At 51.3% G+C, this 23,519-nt stretch overlaps 1 pseudogene across 1 annotated transcript; it reads left to right on the top strand.

The window, feature by feature from the left end:
* Position 1: 1 nt before the first annotated feature.
* On the top strand, positions 2-23,285 carry LOC309857489 (protein Wnt-7a pseudogene; annotated as a pseudogene). Its single transcript, XR_014316532.1, has 3 exons — positions 2-21; positions 4,883-5,109; positions 22,780-23,285. The product of XR_014316532.1 is annotated as a protein Wnt-7a pseudogene (transcript).
* Positions 23,286-23,519: the final 234 nt, after the last annotated feature.

The following is a 23,519-nucleotide window of genomic DNA, read 5'->3' on the forward strand; positions in this document are numbered from 1 at the left end:
CATGGTCTACCTCCGGATCGGGTAAGGGCCGCTCGCATCCCCTGCACGCGTGTCCCGGCAAAGTTGGCCTGGCCCGGGGAGGGGGTCGGCCGCTGGCCACCAACTTCTTAGGCCCCTCAGAGAGTCTGGGTGGGCGCACAAAGACACCGCCCCCCCGCCCGCAGGCGGGCGCCCTAGGGGCGCTCACAGCTCTGGAGATTGGGCAGAAGTCCGGCCCTCCTGAAGATGTCGGAGTCGGGTAACCCTCAGAACCAGAGACAACCAGTACGACGGTGCAGCCTGGGGGACTCCGAATTAGCTGCTGCAAAGGCCAGCCTCTCCTAGGGTCACTTCTGACCCGGGCATAGAAACAGCAGGTTCCCCCAGGAACACCGGAGCCAGGAGTCAGGACGACAGCCGCTCCCAAGGAGCTCAGACCCCAGAGCCCGAGAGGACTTCTGTTCACAGAGTCACGGACACAGCCTCTCCTGGAGACAGGGCAGTCCCCGGGTAGCAGGCGGGGCCGGTCCTTGCAACGGGGAACAGGTACCTAGAGGGAGGGACCTTCGCTGGCGCAAACATAAACCGCTCTCAGATCCCTGACACCACCCAATTTCCAAGAACCCTCAATACTCCTAGAGCCCTTTCCCAGGCCAAGGGGACAGCTCCTTCCATCCCCAACGCACACACACAAAGGTGGGACGAGAGATGGCCCTAGACACCCAGAGAGGCAACCTCCAAGAGCCAGCGCCAAAGAGAGGCAGGCTACCCCGCCCCCTAAAACCGGGCACCAGAGTCCTCTGGCGCGCGGAGCAGCCCTCCCTGCTGCACTCCAGCATTTCCACGGAGGTGGGGCCCGGGGCGGCGCTCTGGCTGGAAAGTGGGAGGCGGTGGCTCAGGACGCGTCTTGGAGCCGCATTTACAGGGCCAGTCACCCTTTGTACTTAGGAGATAATGCATGTGAAGCACGGAGGGGTAGGGGTTGGGGGCTTTAGGGTTTGATAGAGGTACTGGCGCTAAAGGGCCACCTTGGCTGGTTTCACAAAACCTGCTTTCCCACCGCCGGGGGTTGGGGGGAATCTCCCCACTGCCCGGCTTTGGGGAGGCGGCCGGCTGCGGGGGCTGCAGCGAGAGTGTGTGTGTGTCTGTGTGTGGCAGAGCCTTTGTGTTTTGCCAAGTATCACTCCTCCCCTTTTCCCACCCCGCGTCTCGGTAGCGGGCTTTTCGCAAGTTGAACGGCCCTGGCTGCAAGCAGGTGCGCGAAGAGCGGACAAGGCGGCCGCCGGCCGCGACCGCGGACCGAGAGGCGACCGCAGGCGGAGAGGCGGCTGCGGGGCTCGCGCGCTGTCTGCCTGCGGGTGTGTTTTAAGTGTTATTGATTCGTCCGCGTCTGGGTGGCTTTTTTCTCCCTGCTTTAATCATCTTGGCCCGCGCCCCGCCGCCCCGCGCGCGTCCAGCATCCAGGAAGCTGGTCGGGCTGATTGGCGCTGGCCGCGTGAGGCTTTATCTTCTTTTTAATTAGAATCGGGGCGGAGGGACCAGGGAAGGGAGAGAGAAAGGGAAAACAACAGAAAATAACCTCCCCTGGCTGCCCCGCCCGCGGGACCTCCCGCCGACTCGCAGAGACCTCGTTGGCCCGGCGGGGGTGGGGGGGGGCGCTGCCCTGGAGGGAGGGAGCTACGAAGGACGCTAGCTAGCCTTCAGCCCGGCCGGCAGTCGCCCTTTGTGGCGGGGAGAGATCCAAGTCAGGAAAAGGAATTGCAGGGTGAATTTGGCCCTGGGCCCTGCTGCTCCCTAAGCCTCCCGTTATCCATCTGTAAAATGGGCATGGGGGGTAAAGTCCCAAGGTCCTCAAGAAGCCTCTGGCTCCCCAGATGTGCCTAGTTCCTCCCTGCCAAGGGCTGATGGCAGGGTATCTGTGGTATTCTTACTTAATGTGGCTCGTTCCAGCGACTCAAGCACTGTCCCCCTGTAATAAACAAATCCCATAATAACAAAAACCACAAAGCAGCACATTAATTGAGTACATACTAAGTGCCTGGCACCTTTTGAACACTTTCTGTGTTTTAACACATTTAATGTTCACAGCAACACTGTGAAATGAGGATTAAAAATCAATATCCTCCTTTTAGAGATGGAAAAGCTGAAGTACAGAGAGGGGATGCAACTTGCCCAAGGCCGCACAGCTAGAAGGCCAAGGGAGGAGCTTCGATGGCACTCTAGGCCCGAACTTTTAGCTGCTAGACAACTGTTCCTATGAATTTTTTACTCTAATACATCATTATACTCTGTTGGGGTGGGAGTTCCCTGGCCGTCAGCTAGGGCTTGACAGGTTCTCCCTGACTTGTGGCCCAAACATCTCTGCTTGATGATCTTTCCATGCTGCCTCTTCCTCAAACATTTCAAACATTCTAGCTCTGGCCGTGTTAGACTCTCTTTCAGTGGCTGAAATGAATGAATGAGAGCTCTAGCAAGGCTTCTGTTTCAGATCGGTGACCCACTAGCCTCCAGATCTCAATCTCTGTGAGCCTCAATTTTCAGATATGTGAAAGGGTGAATCCTGCCCACCAGGCTGTTTAGAAAGGTCACATGTATCCCGTGTTTGCAGCAACACTTACGCTCCTGCCTTGGCATGGTAGGGATGCTGCAAAAGTTCACTGATGCATTCGGGGCATATTTGGGCAGGCACACCTGCTGTGTCATGGGTACTTACCTTGAGTGATATTTTAGAAACTCCATAGTTCACCCATTCATCATCCATTCATTCAGAAGCCATTTAGTAACCCGACAAACATCATCCCTACCTCAAAGAGCTCATAGTCCAATGAGAAGGACAAGTGATAAACAAAGTGGGCACACAGAACCAACCATGGCAGAAGATCATAAGTAATCCAGAGAATGACATAAACAAAACAGAGACTGTGATGCAAAGTTATGAGGGGTGAGAGGGTGAGGCAGATTCCTGTAGCTGGGGTGGTCAAAGAAGGTATCCCTTGAAGCCAAGCCTGTGAAGCTCAGGGGGAAGAGAGAGATTCCAGGGAAGGCAACAAGTAAGGACAAAGGGCAGGAGGCAGGAAGAGGGCCAGTGTAAGGCAGGATTGAGGGAAATAGGGTAGGGACCAGTCAGTAATGTGCTTGGAGAGGAGTGGGGGTCACCTCTTCTCCTGCACTCTGGGTACACAGATCCTCGCTTTAAGAAATTCCAATTCCAGAACAACTTCCTGTAGCTGAGTCCCAGGATGGAAAGTGTGAGGCACTTTGCCCAGGGCTGGCTGTGACCTTCAATAAATGAAAGCGCTCTTATTATTATGTCCAGAATAAGGCATCAGAGGTGAGGTCTTCTCTTTAAAAGCTCCAGACATGTGGACCATCTTTGTGCAAAGGAAGGGCTACCTGCATCATCAGGGTCGTCACTGGAGCTTGTCTGGGGTTATCTTGATATTAGGAAATGGCCCTACCCCCGCCAGATACCCCAGAGTCACACTGACGCCTGTCTTTCCCTCAAACCCTTCCCCATTCCTCTGCTCAGCTCCACCCTTCAGTCAGCCCATCAGGAAGTTTGGTCAGCTCCATCTGCTGCCACTCCAGCTACTGCCTAGGCCAAGCCACCACCCCTCTTCCCTGTCTCTTCTCCAAGCTCCTGCTCTGGCACCCCACATCCCCACATTCCTCTCCCCTGTGGGGCTGGAGGGATGGGACCCCATCAGTTTCCTGCATATAGCCTTTCAGTGCTACCTGATACACCTGAGAAAATTCTAGCCCTTTCTACCAGATTGTGTCTTCAGACTCTCTCCGTCCCTGAGCCCTACACCAGATTCTGTGGCATCTTTCTGCTTGCTGCCCCTGCCATCCCCTACCAAGAAATGGACATTTGCTCTTCCCTCTGCCCAGATTACTCTGCTCCAGACCTTCCTATGACTGGTTCTTGGCCATTCAGGCCGTGCTGCACTGCACCTCCCCAGGAAGGCCATCCTTGACCACCCCAGCTAAATTGTCCCCTCTCTCTTCCCTCCCAAGCCCACCCTCCTCATTTACGGCCTCCTGGTTTACTCTCCTCATAGTGCCTGCCATGGTCTGAAATGGTCTGTTTTATTCATTTATGAAATGGGTGTGGTCTCCCTTCAGAACTCCTGGAGGGTAGGCCCCTGCCTCTCTCCCAGCATAGTGCTTGGCACCTGCGAAATAACCAATATCTACCTGCACAGAAGGTGAATAAAGAAGACAAGAACTGTATGAAGAGTCATAGGCATCCTTTAGGACTGATCATGCCTGGAGTGGGGTACGCATGCTCCATGGGCACACAGAAAGAAAACACCAGACCTCCCATTCACAATTACTTTTTGAAGATATAGATCATACATACTGGAGAGTAAATATAACATGTAAAAGCAGTTGCAGTTTTTTTTTTTTAACGTGTCCCCACAACCTTTCAGAGCCCCCGCTGCAGGAAACTTGTGATTATCGTCCCCTTGCTTGCCTTTGCAGTTTGATCACACAGACATGATTCCTAAACAATAATGGGTTTTAGTTTGCATGATTTTAAATTTCATCTCAGTTGAACCCTACCATAAATCCGAAGGCAACTTGCTTTGTGCACAATGTCATATTTGCAGTATATGTCTTTTTTGTGTGTAGAGTAAAAGGAAATCAGGCCTCACTCATATTGACTATACATTCTAGGCAAGTACCGATATGGGTTGCAAAATGAGTAATTGTGGGTTTGGGGTGCAGTATCAAAAAGTTGGGAGACCCCTGCTGGGAGCAACGGGGTAGGGGGGTAGTATGATCTGTATGTGTGTGGGAGGAGTGGGGACAACAGCCTCAGATACCCCGGGAGGGCGTGGAGGCCATGCCCCCACCTTGCTGGCCTAACACTCCTTTTCTCTGTGTCCCCTTGCTCCAGTGGCTTCTCCTCGGTGGTAGCTCTGGGCGCGAGCATCATCTGTAACAAGATCCCGGGCCTAGCTCCCAGACAGCGGGCAATCTGCCAGAGCCGACCCGACGCCATCATCGTCATAGGAGAAGGCTCACAAATGGGTCTCGACGAGTGTCAGTTTCAGTTCCGCAATGGCCGCTGGAACTGCTCAGCACTAGGGGAGCGCACCGTCTTCGGGAAGGAGCTCAAAGTGGGTATGTGCTCACCCAGACAACTTATGCAAGGTCTGAGAGGCTGTGGGAGACCAGAATAGCCTCAGGATCCCTCTACGAACCTCTTACCTGCCCCATGCTGCAATGCTCCTAAGCATGGGATCTGCAGGTGTCATGACTTGAATCAGGTCTCCTGGGGAGGGTCGGCTCTCTAATTCAACTCCAAACCACTCCAACCACCTATGGCAAAGTTGAAAACCAGCAACCAGTGGCCTAAAGGCTAGTCAGCTGAAAAAGCACTGATGTTTCTTAAATTGAAGTCCAATTTTTAAAAAAATAACTTTTCTACCTCAAAGTATGAATTTCTGGCTTTTTTTTTAAAACGTGGAAGATCTATTGATAACTTATGTATGTGCCTACACAATTATTAGGGGGTCAGGCTGACAATGAAGATTCCTTTAAATGGAACCCCTGCCACAGTCCTCACTACTCCCTATTATCACACAGTCCACTTTCATGACTCACCAGGCTACTGTGGACATTTGAATTTACAAACCCTGTTCTGTGGGAATTGTGTGTTGCTCAGGCATGCATACATGGGACGTGCGTCTATGTGTGTACACACACACAGATACATGCACCGAGACATGGGTCAGGTCACACTTTTGGTTTTCAAAGCAGTTATGAAGAAAACCTGGTGGAAAGGAGGTTGGTCATTGAGAGGCCTCCATATTTTGTGGAAAAGGCCATGTTTTGTATTCTGCTTGTGTGTGTCTGGACTATGGGGCTGGGAAGTCCACAGGCTTGCTGCCAAGCTGTGAACTTCCCTGGAAATAAGTCCGCTTCAGGTTTCTTTGGGCTGCAGATATAGTTCACCGGGCCTACGGGATGGCGCTAAGGCACCCCCCAAGTTCTCTCTCTCCCTCATCAGTAATTTCAGTGGATATTGAAATGATTCACCCTAAATCCAGCCATTTCTCTGTGTCCTTACTTCCTCCCTTCCGGTCACACAGCTGGCGCCTCTGGGCTCCCCAGCACCGCAACCCTCCCCACCCCCCCAACCCCCCCACCCCATCCCTTGGCATCCCACTGCCCCCTGGCTATTCTGGAGACCTTCCTGCAGGCAGGGTCCTCCTTTGTAAATGAAAATGAAGTCATGTCATTTTCCCTACTTAAAACTCTATGGAGTCTTCCTCTCATTTGAAAGCACTGCTGACCTCTGCCCCCTTCTGCTCCCATCTTCCCCCCCTGCCCCCCTCCGCCCCGCACACCACACTGTCCAGCCCTGGGTCCCCAGCACCACACATTCCTTCTGCCTCAGATCCTTTCTCACAGCCAGCACCCCAGAACGCCCCTCATTCTCTGTGCAGACCTCTCTGTCACGGCCTCCGGGCCTCCCTTGATCACTGGGGTCTAAAGTCCCTCACACCACGAAGCTTCAGCTCATCGGCACTGTGACTCGTTCCTTACCCCTTGGGAATGCCAGCTCCATGAGAGCTGGGCTCCCCGCCGCACTCATCACTGGGTGTTTCCTTCCTCCTTCTTGGTTTTCTCAGTCCTGAGCGGGTCTTGTTTGGTCACTGTCTTCTGTAGGCACCTGCTTATCCACTCCTGAGGGGGACAGACCCCCGCTTCACGGTGAGGTTGGCAGGGAGCACTGTGGCCTCCTCTTTTAGAACTTCTCTTTACACCATGTGCCCTTTCCAACATCTTCGTGGTTAGAATTTTGCCTTGTCCCACCTGCCCTTCCTTCTCCCTCTTCCAGCCTCAGGGCTGACTTTTCAGGTAGAGAACGGGGCCCAGAGAGGGGGGGGGGTTGCCCTGGCTCACACCAGGAGGTGGCATCCACACTGGGAGTCCAGTTTAGGTCCCTGAAATCCCTGTCTGGGGAGCCTTCTGTGGGCACCCATGATTTTTCTGCCTTCTCTTGCTCACATTCCCCAGTCCCCTGTCCCTGGGACCCAGGCCTGGGCTCTGGCCTTATTTTAAACTTGTGTGTTGCTGACATATGAGATGTTCCAGACGAGGAAACAGGCTCAGAAGGGACTTGTCCAAGGTCATTGAAAGTTAGTGACAGGGTGTCCCGGGACTAGGTTGATGGCACCCTGGAAGAACCCGCAGTCTTGGAAGAACCAGCCCATAGCCTGGCATTATCACCATGCATTTGGGGGATAAAAGGAGGGTTATGGTGCCAGGAGCCCTGCTGTCCAGCAGCCCTTCCAGCTGACAAGAGTTGTAGAATTGAAGACGTCCATTGCACGTTGAGTGGCCTCAGGGAACCAAGGCAAAGAGAGGAGCCTAAGAAAACCCAGGGCGTAGCAGTGGTAGGGGCGACAGGTCCACAGGCCTGGAAGTGACTGGGAGTCAGGTCCAAGAGGCATGTGGCATCAGTCTGACCAGTTTGAACTCAAACTAGGTGGTGGGAGCCATTGCAGAATTGGAGCAAAGGCGTAGCTTCCAAAGTAAGGTCATTCTGTATGAAATAGCCTCTATTCAATGATTTTTGACCTGCAAAAATGGCAACATCACATGATCCAGCTTAATAGTCAGTCATTCTGGAAGGCTCATTGAAGAGTCGCTATAAAATTCATTCATTTGTTTAACTCATACGTTCACCAAATATTTACTGAGTGCCCACCATGGCTGGAGGCTGCTGTTCCAGCCTGTTTGGTCAAGGAAGGCCTCTGGATTCATGAGGGAGGTGAGCCATGGGCATGTCTGGGGAAGGGCATGCTGGGCAAAGAGGATAGATGGGCAAAGGCCCCGAGCCAGGAACATATTTGGCTGTTTGAGGACCAGTGAGAGGGATGGTATAACTGGAGTACAGTGATCAGGGGGAAGAAGAAGTCTCAGAGGTCAGAGAAGCAGCCGGGAGCTGGACAGTGTGACATTTGTCAGACCAAGTCAGAGATTTGGGTTTTCCTCCAGTGAATGTAGAGCAAGGGAATGACAGGATCTGACTTTGGATCTAGTAGCCTTGCTCTAGCAGCTGGGAATAGAATGAACTATGGAGGGGTCAGGGTGGGAGTTAGGAGTCTGGTCCAGTTTTCCTGGCAAGAGGTGACACTGTGCCGTGAGTGAAGTTCTGCTTTGGTAGTGATGCTGAGGATGGGGGTAGGATTGATGACCTGAAGGCCAGTTAGGAAGGAGTTACCCTGGCCTGGAACCTGAAAGGTGGTAGCAGTGGAGCAGAGGACGAGGAGGCCCACATAAGACCCCCAGGTGTCTGAGAAGTCACTTCTCCTCTGAGCCTTGGTTTCCTCATATGTAAACATACCCTGCTTGAGGACACCTCAGATTTTGGCTCCTGGGCTCTTCCTCAGTGCCTTCGGGGCTCTTGCCCTCATGGGATTGCCTCTTCCTGGCAATGACCAGCCAACAAGCCTGCCTTTTGGTGAGGCATCAAGAGTAAGGTCTTTGACTTTGGGAAGAGGTCTGGCCATCAAGGCCTCACTCTGGATGGCCCGAAACATGGCCTCCCCCTGCAACCCCACAGTTCTACTTACACCTCATTGGCCAGAATTCAGTCACATAACCACGTCTAGCTGCAAGGGAAGCTGGGAAGTGTAGTCTTTTATTCAGAGTAGCTCTGAGACCAGCTCAGGGTCTGTGACTGAGGAGGAAGAAGGGGAAAATTGACATGGGGGGGGGGCGCTGCCCCTTGGCATAGTTATCCGTCTCATGCTGAGACGCGAAGCCTCACCTTCTACCACTTCCTCAGCCTCCACTCTGGTCTTTGGCTCTGTGTTTCATGGCTCTGTCTCCCCTCATGAATGTTCTAAATTTTACTGTCTGTATCTCAGGAGAAGGCCATGAGCATGTACCCAGCAAAGCCTTCTTGCATGCTAGAAACGGAAACCCAGTTCAAGCCCTCTCATCAGGCCAAGAGAGGAATTTATGTTTGCTTAAGTCATTGCAAAGTCAGGGATGGTGCTGATCCTTGAAATGGTTTCTACCAACCCCAGAATGGCCTCTTGGGGAAGCCAGATGGCTCTGAATATGCCAGAACCACAACTTCCAGGTTCTAAATGTGTGTGTGTGTGTGTGTGTGTGTGTGTGTGTGTGTGTGTGTGTGTGTGTTTTTAAAGCATTAGCTTTTCTTTGGGGGCACCTACAGAAGTCCTAAGGTCTATCCCACCTGGATCAGCTAACAGGACTGGACTTTGGGTCATGTGTCTCATCACATGCCCAAGGGAAGCAGTGCTTTTGTTGGCCAGACCTGGGAGCCCCACCTAGACCACTTCTCAGGGGAGAGGGCCTGCTCATGAGTCCATTAGCCAGCTCGGGCTTCTGTAACAAAGAACCACAGACTGGGCAGCTTAGACAAAGATGCTCCTTTTCTCACAGTTCTGGAGGCCAGAAGTCCAAAAACAAGGTGTCAGCAGGTTCGATTTCTTCCGAAGTCTCTTTCCTTGGCCTGCAGATGGCCATCTTCTCCCTGTGTCACATGGTCTTTCCCCTGTGCATGCCCTTGATGTCTCTGTGTCCTAATCTCCTCTGTGACAAGTGAACTAGAAAGTGGAGATGGCCTTTGATCTGGGCCTTAAAGAGTAAGAAGAGTTTCACCAGTAAATAGGGTCCCTGGCTGACATGTGGCAACGACATGGAAGTTGGATTGCTAAAAGGATCTTGAACACGGGTCTGCAGCCTCTGGAGGTAGGGGGGTTAGTAGTCTCAGATGAGATTGTGGGCCAGCTCTTCATGGGTCTTAAATGCCAAAGATTATTAAAATGCTGTATGCGGCCCCACATCAGCTTTATCGCCTACTACCTAGTGTGGCCCTTGACAGCTTGAGAAAGTATTCACTCCCTTCAGCCTTTTCCTTTTCTTTTTTTTTTTTTTTAAATTTATTTATTTGAAAGACAGAGATCACAAGTAGGCAGAGAGGCAGGCAGAGAGAGGGGGAAGCAGGCTCCCCGCTGAGCAGAGAGCCCGATGCAGGGCTCGATCCCAGGACCCTGGGACCATGACCTGAGCCAAGGCAAAGGCTTTAACCCACTGAAGCACCTAGGTGCCCCTTTTCATTTTCTTAAATAACACAATGAACCTCCCTCCTTGAATCTGCCACACAGCACAACAACTAGAACAAGAATGAGTAATTTACACGCCCTCCTCTGACCATCCCCTGTGTACCCCTGCCACTCCCTCCTGAGCCATGCTTTCTCCATTCTGAATCTTGGGTTTCCCATTCCTTGCTTGTTTTTGTCTGTTTTATCATATTGATATAGTTCCCAGAAAGAAATTATTTGGTTTTAGTTGTATTTAATCTTATAATGAAAAGACATCATCACTCTATATCTGATCTTTTGGATTTACTTTTATCCCTCAATAGCAATAAAACCCATCCACCGTGTTCCTTCAGCTGTTGTGGATCCCTTTTGGCTGCAGTAGTAGACTCTGATCTATGCTTCCATGCTTTTGGTGGTGGGTCATCTGGACCACCTCTAAGCATTGACTTGTCACATTGCCACCATGGGCCCCTTTGTGCATGTTTCCTGGTGCTAGTGTATGCACGTTTCCCTTGGGTGTATACAGAGGAATGGAGTGGATGGTCACAAGGTATGAACAGCAAACCTGATTTCCACAGTGACTGTGCCAAGTGCCACTCCTGCCAGCCTGTGGTGTTGATCCACAGCTTCTCCAACACTTGGCATTATCCAAGACTTCATTTTTGCCCAGGGAACAGTGGGAAACACTGCTGTCTTGATTTGCATTGCCCTGAGAAGTAATTCGGGTGAACCCTCTTCCTGTATTTATTAGCTATACACATTTTACTCTTCTGTGAGTTGCCTGTTCATGCTTTTTGCCCATTTTCTCATCCACTTGTGTGTTCTTTCCTCGGGCTTGGCCATCATGATTGTAATATTGAGTCATAGCATAGGGGAGGAAGGCTGGTTTGGGCAGCACCCCAGGAGTGATGGCTCATGTGGGGCTTCACTCTCCTTTCTTTTGTCTTTTCGTTGAGGATCCATGGGGCCAGGCCCTGTGACAGCCCTGCCTCATGCATAGCCTCATCTGTCCCCATGAAAGGAGGTCTGTCTACCTCCATCTTGGGCTCTGAGCAAGCTGGAGGCTGACCAAAGTCACATGGCTGTTTTGTGGCAGAGCTGAGATGGATAGTTAATTCCCTTATTCTGGAAGATTCTTCTATTTTTGTGAGCCTGCTTGACTTCAGATTCTCCAAGCAGACAAGTTTTTGAGAACCTCGTCTTGTGGCTGGGCCATGTGACAGCCAAGTGAGCACTGGCATCAAAGTCATATGGCTGGGTTTCCATCCCAACCCCACCCCAGGACTCTGAGAGAGTACCTCACTTTCCTACCTCAGTCTGCCCATCTGTAGAATGGGGGAGTTGCATGACCCACCTTGCCAGGTGCCAGCCTTGTGCAGGATTATAGACCCTGGCACCTGTAGATTAGGGCCATCAGAAAGCATCCCTTTGCCCCTCCCAAGAGACTCACATGATATCTTTATAGCACTTACCACTCTCAGAAGTGACATTGCTTACTTTTGCAAGGATATGTCCAATATCAGTCATCTCCCTGACCATGGGGGTGTCCATGGAACCCAGGCCTGTCAACCTTCTTCTCCTGGAGCACCCCCAGGGCCTGGCACACAGTAGGTGCTCAGGAAACTCATGAAGAGATGAACCACCCTGAAGCTGCTCTCTACCCTGTGTGCCAGCAGTAGCTCTGAGCCCCTGAGGACAAAGCCTGGGTTCTTCTTTCTCTTCTGCCTCCCAGGTCTGGGTTGTAGCTCCCTCATGGGAATCACTCTGTTCCCTCCATTGTGAGTAAATGCTTTTCATTCTGATCCCAATCCAAAACTGAACATGCATTCTTGGTCTGTTGGGCAGAATGGTAGGGTCTATCCCTTCCTTCCCCTCCTTTCTCCCTCCCTCCACCAGCTTCTCTGGAGAAACATAGGAGGTTGGTTGGATGATAAATTGGGGAGCTCAGAATGCTGTGCTCCTTGCTTGAGCTCAGCTACAATGGCTACCCACATATTAAAGGCTCTGAAAAGTCTTACAGACAGGAGAGCAGCTTGAACAGGCTTCCCCTGGAGGGTCCATTCATTTCTAACCTTGGACTAATAGACCATCTGGTGGAGCTGCTCTTCAGAGGCCCCAACACACCCACTCTGGGGATTCTCACAGACTGACCAGTCTCACAGACTGACCAGGCTCCTAATATGGGTTTGGACCTAACCAGGAATTGACCTAGGTGTATTCACTCACCAAGTCCTCTGTCTTTCCCCAATGGCTAGCTTCTGACATTGGCATGTGCAGTGAAACCTATCCGAGTAAGCATTACCCCTGAAAGTCCCTTGAATCAGCCACAAAATTTCAGAATACCTGATTTTCTACCATAAAACATTCATATGAATGTATAATATATAGGTAGTAATGCCCACTATAGAAGAGTATGCATCTAAAATATAAGTATATACATTAGAGTTCTTTTGTTTCTTGATTCCACATATAAGTGAGATCATATAATATTTGTCTTTCTCTGTCTGGCTTAGTTCACTGAGCATAATGTCCTCAAAGTCCGTCTGTGTCATCACAAATGGCAAGAGTTCCTTCTTTTTTTATGGTTGGATAATATCCCATTATCTATCTATCTATCTATCTATCTATCTATCCATCTCACTTTTTTTTTTATCCATTAATACACTTAAGATACAACATATCGATTGATGTTCACTTAAACTGTTTCCACTTCTTGGGTATTTTTAAATAATGGTACAGTGAACACAAGTGTGCAAGTATCTTTCCAAGAGAGCTATTTCATTTTTGGGGGGTATATATTTGGAAGTAGGATTGCTGGGTCACGTGGTCATTCTGTTTTTAACTTTTTAAGGAAACTCCATACTCTCCTCCATAGTGGCTACGCAAATTTACATTCCCATGCATTTGGTATTTTCATTTCTTTTCCCCTAGGTGCTTTTGGTTGGATTCATATAATTTAAATTCTCCTGGGCTCACACACCACAAACGCTTCCTGCCCCACAGTTTGTCTACCTATTCATTCACTTACCTGTCCTGCAGATATTCTCTAGAATCTTCTGCATGGTAGACTGATAAATTGGCCACAGGCTCCTCCCTCAGGGTGCTCATTGTTTGGTGGGGACAGACAGCGAGGCCAGGGCTGGAAATGGGCTCTAGAATCTGATAAGAGAGGAGAGGGCACTGGGCAGAAGACCAGGTGGACTGTAGGTGGGCTGGTCTACAACTGAGGGAGGGAAGGCTGTCGCAGAGGAGAAGCAGTCAAGACAGGCTTGCAGGTGTGACCCAGCACGGAGCCAGTGTATCCAGAGGGACCCAGGTTCCCTGGACTCTAGGGTATACAGTACGGAGGGCAGAAAGAGTAGGACATGAATCAGTCCTGCAGGGCTTTGCCTGGGAGGGGAGCTGTTGGAAGAATTTCTTTCCCCTGTGTCAGGGGAGAGACAGGATGTGGGAAGATAATCACATTCTTAGCACATAGAGAAATTTGCAATGTCCCCAGCATCACTGTCAACAAAGAAATGGTGATTTCCCGATGTGTGCTCCTGGGGACGGCTGCATTCTTTTCCAGATACTCACAATCTCCTGTTTGGTACTCCCTTGCCAGAATTTTTCCAGGGATGGGCACCAGTGACCTAGGATTCAGGCCCCAGGAGGGGAATACCATCTTCCTGTGTCTGCAAACCAGGTGACTTGGAAGCATTTCTGGACTTCTGCTCCGGTGGCATTTGTCACCACTTCTCGAGACCAGTCACTTGAGCAGCTCTCCCTCTCTCCCTGGAGTGACCTGCTGGGCCTCAGATCCCTCCTCTGGGAATCTGCCTCTCACACAAATGGCTCCATCTTTTTTTGCCCATTTTGGGCAGTGAAAGAGACTAGAGCACATGTCTGGTGAGCTAATGGCTGCGTGGAGGGACAGATTCGAAGGCCTTTCCAGTGAAGGAAAGAGACAGAAGCAAGGGGCGGGCCAGCTCCACTTTCTCGGCGCCATTTCTTAACAATACGCCATCTTGCCCCAGCGAAAGACCTATTCTTTCCCTATTCTTGCTTAGAAGCAGTGAACAAAGGACTTTTTGTCTCGTTTGCATTTTTTTTGCAAGCCTCAGTTCATCCTGGGTTTTAGCCCTCCTGACGCTATTCTTTGAGATGAGTCTTTTGTTCTAATGTTCTCTTTCCAACTCTCATATGGTGGACAGGCAGACACACACACACACTCACATGCTTACACGCTTTTACATGCACTGTCATTCATTCAGCGACTGTGGACGCTTCTCAGAGAAACAATCCTGCTCTCCACAGCCTACTGGGAAGGGACAGAATTCAATTCAGCACAAAGTGAGGAAAGCGAAGGCCCTGGGCCACAGTCAGAGGGAGGGAGGATCAGGAAGTTCCCTCAGGGAGGGGACACTGCTGCTGCGTCCTGAAGAATTGGGTTAACCAAGCATGCATCTTGTGAAAGCTACTGTTTATTGATCTCTTACCTGGTGTGGACCGAGTCTGTCATGAGCTTTCGAGTCTGTCATGAGCTTTCGCTTTTTTCACCATCCAAACAACCTTAAAAGGTCCCCGTATTCCCAATTTACAAAGGAGGAAACGAAGGCCTTTGAGAGGCCAATTAACTCACTCAAGGTCCTGCCACTCGAACCCAGATGTATTGGCGTCCAGAGACCTGCTTCTAAGCCCTGGCTACATTTGCCCATCACCAGGCAGATGGGAAGACGGGCATGTCCAGGCTGAGGGAACAGCACACACAAAGGCACGGAAGCAGAAGGGCCAGACGTTGACACTTCGCGGATTGTCAGAGGTGTGTGCCTCAGGGGGAGGAGAGGACCCTTGGTTGGATCTGAGGCAGTTGGATCAAGCTGCACATGCCCCTCTCCCAGTTTCCAGCTCTACTGACCTATTATCTTAACCAGCCTCAGCCCAGACAGGTACTCCCTACACCCCCGATTCTTCAATTGTTCACCAAGAGGCTCTGTGCGTCCTCTGGCTGGAGACAGCCAGCTGTGTGGCATTCCAAGCCCAGAAGGGCTGAGAGCCACCATGCTATGGGACTGGCAAAAGCAGCATTTTTCCATCTGTATATTTTCCAAATCATCATATATTTCATCTCGTGTCACGGCAGATTGCTCACTCTCTGACCCACTGGCTTTAAATAGCAAATGAAAAAAAAAATACAATGCACTTTGTGGTTTCCAGTAAGATACCGTAAATACACCCAGATAATATTCCGGTGCAAGCCATTTACAGCGATTGCACAGGGCGGTGGAATGGAATCTTTTGGGCAGACTGGCTCATCAGTTTATTTCCTCTGTACCCGCTGGGATCATTATGGAGCTGAGCTGTGTGGAGGGCATTAGCCAGACTCCCCATTTTCCCTCAGTGTTAACACAGTGCTTTACTGAGCACCTTCTCTTTACCCAGAGGCTGCATTGACCCTTCACGGCAACTTGCCAGTGTCCTCCTGGTGGTTCCTATTTCACATATGGGCAAGCTGAGACTCAAGGAGGCAGAGTCCTTGCTCAGGGTCACCCAGCTGAATAAAAAGTAGAGAGGAGGGATGGACAAGACCCATCTTATCCAAGCTTTGAGCTGAAGCCAGCCACTGGGGCTTCCGGATGGAAAATTGACCTGCATCGAGAGTTAAGGAGGATGGGGTGGAGGTGGGGGGAGAGTTACGGAGGAATGGGGTGAAGGTGGAGACCCCATGCAGGAGCCAAGAGAGCCTGAGTCTAGTCCACCTGGTCTCACTGAGTCACTGCTGACCTTGGTTGAGACTCCTGGTCTCCATGAACCTATCATTCCAGGAGGAACCCATGGGCTTTCTCTCTGTGGCTCTAGGAGTCTTATTTTCTGATTCTGGGAACATGGGGAGCCTCTGTGCAGGGCAGGATGGTGGACCTAGCTTCAGCTCCCCTGTGTTCCTGGTTTACCTGCTTCTGCCATTGGCTAGATCACGCCAGGGTCATCACAGGGGCCTGGAGCCCTCTGATCCACAGAGAGCGCTGCATGACTGGCCCCTCAGAGCCACCCCAGTTGCCCCCTGCTCCCAGCACTGCTCTGTTGTATGTTCGTCAGAGTTCTCAGCTGCCACTGAGTGATGTGATTTTGTTGTCTCTCTCCCTACGGAGATAAGGCTGTGTCTGAATCTCTCCTCTCAGTGTCCCTAAGCCCCAGTGCTAGTAGATGCTCAAGAAATATCTGTGGAGCGAAGGAACATGGCACATGGCTTGGTCAAGGAGATTTGATGGAGGTTCTTCCTCGGCTCATGGGTAGAAGGGACAGATGTATGGTCTAAGCAGAGAGTGGTAGGTCTGTTCTTGGAGGGCACGTGGTCAGCAATGGCCAAGCCCAGTGTGTGCTGCTCACTGGCTTTGTGCAGAAGACCTGGGAAAGAGCCGGGGCTGGGGTCAGTAGGACTGAGTGGGTATCATGGCCTTGGGACAGGAGAGTGGGTATCATGGCCTTGGGACAGGAGAGTGGGTTGGACTCTGCAGCCCAGCCAACTGGGTTTAAATCCTTGCAGGCTGCATCACCTCTCTGGGCCTTAGATTCCCCATTTGTAAAATGATGACCATAATGGTCCACACCTCATTGGATAGTTGCCAGGATCGAGTTGATCTATAATGAGTGCTTAGGGAAGAGCCTTGAAATTAGTAAGCATTTTTTTTTTAATTTTGCTATGGTTATTGTGAACTGTGCCATTGGGCATAGTTTCTGCAGCAATAAAACAGATATCCTAGACACACTCTTGCAGATGTCTCCTAAGACACAAACAAGGTGGCATTCAGGAAATTACCCAGCTGAAGGGGCTTCCTCAGGCAGATGAGACAGAGGCTGTGCTGTGAGTCCCAAGCATGGTCAGGGTCTAGAGCAGTCCCCTGGAATGGCTGGAGACAGCAGGTGACCTCCAAGTTTGCATCCTGGCTCTGCCTGAGTAAATCCCTTTTCGGAGTCTCAGTTTCCCCTTAATAAAATAAGGTGTTGTTATTCATCTGGGATGGGTGCAGGAGGCACGAATGGATAGGCTGTTATATAGCCTCTCACCCTGGGAGTGAGGTTTTAAGATTTTGGGATCCTTGGGGCACCTGGGTGACAGTCAGTTATTGTCTGCCTTTGGATCAGGTCATGATCCCAGAGTCCTGGAATCGAGCCCCACATCGGGCTCCCTGATCAGTGGGGAGTCTGCTTCTCCCTCTCCCTCTGCCCCCCCAACTCATTCTCTCTCTCTCTAGTGCTCTCTCTCTCAAATAAATTTTTTTTTAATCTTGAAAAATAATTTAAGGGTCCTTTTCTACATTCTTCCTGCCATCAAAACCTGTTCTTAGCTTAGCAAGCCATCGGATTTCAATGGTCTTCTAAATTATTTGTTGATACGTTTTAACTGATAACAAATGGCATTTTGATAAGCATCCATGCCTTAAGCCAAAGAAATTTCTGTTACCCATGGACTTTCAGATGCTTCAAAAAGCCAGGAAGGGAGGCGGGTGGGACTGAGAAAGGACACAGGGGCCTGGAGTCCCAGTTCTGGCCAGTTTGTAGGTGTGGGGCCTCAGTGAATCACATCTACCTCTCAGTCTCGGTCTCCTCCTCCATAACACTGTGGGGAATGGTGTCTACCAGTGGGGCTTTTGGGAGATACCACACAGAGAGCCAAGTGTGGGTCTGGCCCATAGTAGGTGCTCAGTGCCCTTCTCCCCCCACCACAAAACTCCACAATCCCCCCACCCCAGCCTGTGGCTAATTCTGGTGCAGACATTCTGGGGGAGTAGGCTGTCAGACCCTCTCTGAACTTCACCTGGGGTGGTTTTCCTAAGGACTAGGTGAACATAATTTTCTGAAGTGCCTAGGAGGGCGCCTGGCAAATAAGCCCTAAAAAACAGTCACGTGGTTGTTGGCCACTGTTTGGAGTCTTCATCCATCCATCTGTCCATCCATCCACCCACTCATGCACCCATTCATGCAACAGAATGTACCACTACCTACTATGTGTCATTCTTGGGACCCAATGGGGAATATGACAGAGTTCTTGCCTTCAAGGAAATTATACTCCAGTGGGACAGTGGGAGTGGGAATGGTGTATGAGGAACAAATGATCAACACATAAATCTAAGATGGCAGGAAGGGCCATGGAGAAAACTAGATTAGGGGTGGAGAGAGTTTCTGTACCTCCATCCCAACGGTGTGCCTGTAAGTTCATCAGTTATCATCACTGTAACACTCACTAACATTTAAATACCAGCTATGTGCCAGGTGGTATATATTTCCTCCTACAGAAATAGGTAATACTTACAGACATGGACTTGGAGGGGCAGAGAGGTTAAGTGACTTACCCAAGGTCATCCAGCTTCTGGCAGGGTTACAGCTGGAATGCAGGCCTGCTCATTCATTCATCCCTCACATCTTGTGGTGGGAGCTAAAAAAAAAAAAGGTGGAGGGGTAGTGAGCCAGACACTGTCCTTGTCCCCTTGGTAACCCAGAGCGTGGCTGAGCAGAGAGACAGACTAGGCCGGATCAGCCCCATGCACTTGCCTCTATGTGAGGCTGTCCTGACCTCCATGGCATCACAGAGCAAAATGGAGCTCGGAAGTAATAATAACAAAAACAACCATGATGTCTGGCATTTCCTGAACACTTGCTACATGCCAGGCTCTGTGCTCAGCACCTTCCCCTTGTTCTATGATTCAGTCTACTTACACAGCCCATGATGCACAGATGCTGTCATTATGCCCATTTCACAGAGGAAGCAACAGAGGCTTCAGAAAGTTAACAGACCTGATGGGAGTCATTCAGCCTGCCTGATGCCCAGGCCAGTATCCTCAGTGTTCAGGTGGGTGGTAGGAAGAAAGGGAGGTGGGACTGGGCAGTGCCAGTCTGATATTGGCGGGCAAACCCAATGTCAAGGTCAACGGCAGGGGTTCACAGTGACCCTATAGCATCCAGAGGCATTGGACTTGAGGAGCCAATACCTGGGTTCCTGAGAACTCCGAAGCCACAGAGTTGGCTTCTCTGGGGGCAGTGGATGCTGAGGTGAGGGCTGGCTTGGCAGGGAGAGGAAGACCTTGGCCCATGATGGGACTTCACTCTGGTGTGGGGGTTCCACCTTGAACTCAGGGGAGTTAAAAGTGTCAAGGTACATCTCCCTTTCCCCAATCTTAAGGGAGGTGCCTGGGAACTGAAGCCATGTTTAGGTAGCTGTCAGTCCGTCACTGTCTGCATCGCTGTGTGTTCAGGGGCTCAGAGAGACCAGGGGACCATCAAGCACAGGGGTTAGAGCAGCCCTGCGCAAAATTACCAGGAAGGGTGCTGGTCCTGCCCCTCCTCACCATACCCTTGGCCCCACCCCCAGGGAGGAGTCTGGAAGAAGGGTAATGCTCGGATGACAAGCCTGACTTCCCGCCCCCTCCTCAATTTGCATACTCCATTCTTGGTCTGATAAAGTGGACCCAATCTCCTTTCAGCTTCCAGAGCCTGCCAGCTGTGCCCACTGCACCTCAAGTCATTTAAATCCTGCGGATCGTTCTTGATCTCTATGAGGTGTCTAAAGGCCGTGTCTGCAGCTCACCTCTGCTGCCTACTGGGTGGGTGGCCTGGACAAGCTGGACTTTTCTCTTGGCCCCTGTTCCTCCAACCATAAATGAAGATCAAGGTAGCCTGGACTCTTTACCTCCCCAGCCTCTCACAGAGAACAGTTACTACCATCATCAATAGAAATTTTAATACATCTAATATTGGGGTCTCCTTCATACCAGGCTGTGTTAATGCTTTACCTTTGTTAGTTTTACTCATCCTCTCAGCTACCCTAAGAAAGTGGGTGGTTGCCATCCCTATTTTATGGAGGAGGAGCTGGAGGTGACTCACCTGAGGTCACACAGCTGGCAAGTGGTGGAATGGGGAAGACCCCAGGCCCCTCATCCTGTTCTCTGTATATGCTCCATCTCTTTTCTTTGATGTCACTGAGGGTCTAATCGCACTGTTGGCTGTCTCCAGTATATTATTTTCTTGTGTGTCTGATAGTCTGTGCTGGGAGCTGGTGCCTGGGGGCTTTGCTTTGCTTCTCCAGGGATCTTAGGGAATCACCAGCCTGGAGCCAGTCTTCGCCCTTAACTGGCAGCCTCTGAGCATGCAGAGGGACAATTCGGAGCCAAATCTCAAAGGCAAGGGCAAGACTCCCAGGTCCCAGGAGGTTCTGGTTTCCTCATCCCTTACCCTCATACCTCCTGTTCTGGCTATGTCAGACCTGCTTGCTTGTTGTCTAGCTTTGCTGGGTGCATGTAGGTGTTGGCGAAGGGGGTGATTTTTCCAATCTACCCTCTTTCTGGGAGTCTGTCCATCAAGTACTAGCTCCTTTCCAATGTCCTGCCCTGGTGGGACTCAGGGCCTGATCACTGGTCCTTGAGGCCTTAATTCATCAGCTCCCTTTTCTGCAGAGCCCAGCAACATGAGATGGCCACCTTCTGTTCCTGCTTGCCCTACTGGTGGTCAGCCCTCTCTCCTACACATGGCCCCCATGGGTTCCCTTTCCTTCCCAGGAAGCCCTACCATGCACTGGAAGATCTTACACAGCATTTCTTAATTTCACATAACCGTTGTCAGGTATCCAGCCTGCCCAGAGGTTGAGTCTGTGCATGTGTCCACTGTCGATGCCACTTTGTGCCCAGCCCTCTGCAGGGCCCTTGTGACACACTTATGGTTTCTAATACTGATATGATCGGTGATGTGTTTAGAGCCAGGAATCTGGGAGGTGCTCAAATCATGTCCTTCTCCATGCCCCAGAGGTTGAGATGCAGTTAAAAAGAGAGGGCCCAGGGTAGGGGTGTCTGTTGACCCAGGCACCGGGCTAAGATTGTCACACATACTACCGGAACTTCACAACTCCTCTCAGGTAGACACTGGCATCGCTTGCATTTCCCAAGCAGGGAGACTGAGGCTCAGAGAGGAGGACGAACTTGCCTAAGGCATAGGCGGGAAGTGGTGGACCTGGGATTGGAAGCCCTGTGTGAACAAGGGTACCAGGGATGGGCTGGCGTGGAACATCAGAGCCAGGGGCTCTGGTGTAGTAAACCCATCCCACAGGTGAACACAGGCATCTGTGTCTGTAGAGCGTGAGGGTGGTGGCTGGGGATGGAGTGCAGAGGCAGGTTGTTTGTGTCTTAGCAGCCTGGGTGAGGGAGGCCTGGAGGTGGATGAGGGTTGAATGGGGATATCATCTACCTGAGCATGGGTCAGCATGATCTGAGGCCAGAAGCAGGTTGGAGGTTGCCTACCCACTCGTCACCCATTCCCCCCACCCCACCCCCACTGAGGTCATCTACATCACAACACCCTGGAACCCTTCTTCCTGCCCCTTCCTGAATGGTGGACCCTGCTTCATCTGTGTGGAACCTCTTCCTCCAGGGAGCCCTCCCTAACCTCCACTCTACCCCACTGCAAGAGCTAACTTGCTGAGTGCTCACCTGGGGCTTCCCATGCCTGGGTTCATCTCTGTCCTGACACTGCTCTTGAACTCATTTTGCAGATGGAGAGACTGAGGCTCAGAGAGGTTAAGAGATAGGGGGACAGCACTGCTGTGCCCAGCTACTCAGACCCTTCCATTACCACTTAAAACCTTTGCACCCTCTTGCAGAGCTTTTGTAAATCCCTACTGACTACTTCCAGCCTCCTGGCAGGGCCATCTCCAGACAGCCAGGAAGACCTGTGGGAAAGCACAGCCTCAGTGCTCCCCAGACCCCCTCCCCACATTGAACCTTCCTGTCCAGGTTCCTTCCTGCCTTTTTCCACCCTAACTGTGGGCAGTCCCTCTCCCCTTCCCCAGCCCTTGCCTTCTATATCAGACTGATGCTCAAAGACACAGACATGAACAGGGGCCAGCCTTCCCTGGAGAGGCTCACAGTCTAGTGAGTAGACTGTGGTGAAGAGGAGGGGTGGACCTATAAATGTCAGGTGACCTACAGCAATAATAATAGGGACCATGAGCCTAAGACCTGCTGTGTCGGGCAGGTGCTGTGAGCCAGGCATGGAGCTGACAGCTTGACATGGACAAATTCTTTTTTTTTTTTAATTAATTTATTCATTTTCAGAGAAATAGTATTCATTATTTTTCACCACACCCAGTGCTCCATGCAATCCGTGCCCTGGTACCCCAACCTCCCAATTCTTAATGCTCTCCATCATTGCTCTGAGAAAGTACACTCGCTTTGTCTCCATTTTACAGCTGAGGAGACTGAGGCACAGGGAGGGGTCATGGCTGGCTGAAAGACACAGAGCCAGGGATTCCCGTTACTGGGATTTAAGCCCTGGCCTCTGTGCATACCGTAGGTGTTTAAGAAATGCTGCTATGGTGTGTCGCCAGATACTATGAGCGTGCATGGGTGCACAGTTTACACAGCTATGTCAAGGGTGGTGGGCAGTAGGTGGTCATCAACAGAGGGGTCCCCAAATCCGATCTTCCAAAGGCTGGACAACTGGCCAGCGTGCCTTTCTTGTGCATTGCTCAGTTGACGCCCAGGAGCATTAGTGATGGGACTGGGTGGGTGTGTGCATGGGGGAGTGGGGTGTCATCAGACAGGGCCATCAGCCCATGATGGAGATTTCTGGAAGGTCAGAAATGGTGCTCAGTGAGCCCAGCTCCCCTTCTTACCCAAGTCTGGCCTTCTTCCGGGGTGCCTTGGACTTGACCCCTGTCTTCCTACTCTTCCCCTCACAGGGAGCCGGGAGGCTGCCTTCACGTACGCCATCATCGCCGCTGGCGTGGCCCACGCCATCACAGCTGCCTGTACCCAAGGCAACCTGAGTGACTGTGGCTGCGACAAGGAGAAGCAAGGCCAGTACCACCGGGACGAGGGCTGGAAGTGGGGTGGCTGCTCTGCCGACATCCGCTACGGCATCGGCTTCGCCAAGGTCTTTGTGGATGCCCGGGAGATCAAGCAGAATGCCCGGACTCTCATGAACTTACACAATAACGAGGCAGGCCGAAAGGTAGGCAGCCAGGGAGGGGAGCCGGGCAGCTCTTGCAGACGTTCGGGAAAACAGCTAATCCCTAATGGCTGGTGTTGGGTCTCTGGTAGCGAACCACAGGTCTCTGCTCTCAGCCGCGTTCTGCTTGATGCTGTTGTCCATTTGCTGCTGGTCAGGACCTGTGTACTGCATAAAGCGTGGCGGTTACTGGTGGGACTGAATAAGCGAATCTCTGTTAAAATCAATTGGATGTAACTCGGCAGGATGGAAAGAGGAAGGGACGGATGCGAAGTCCTTGGGTCCACAAAAATCAGCTATACAAAACTCTGACAATGGGGACGGGTTGAAGTGAGTTCTGCCAGGGCCGCTAAAATGTCCTTGGTCACCTTAACCAAGATCTGGAGCTCAAAATAAGGGAGGCAACTGTTCCATCTTTATTGTCTCCTCAGATCCTCCTGGATTCTGGGCTCTTTATAGAAGAGAGTCAGG

The sequence above is a fragment of the Mustela nivalis genome (genome assembly GCF_964662115.1).
Source record: "Mustela nivalis genome assembly, contig: HAP1_SCAFFOLD_770, whole genome shotgun sequence".
NCBI classification, from domain to species: Eukaryota; Metazoa; Chordata; class Mammalia; order Carnivora; family Mustelidae; genus Mustela; species Mustela nivalis.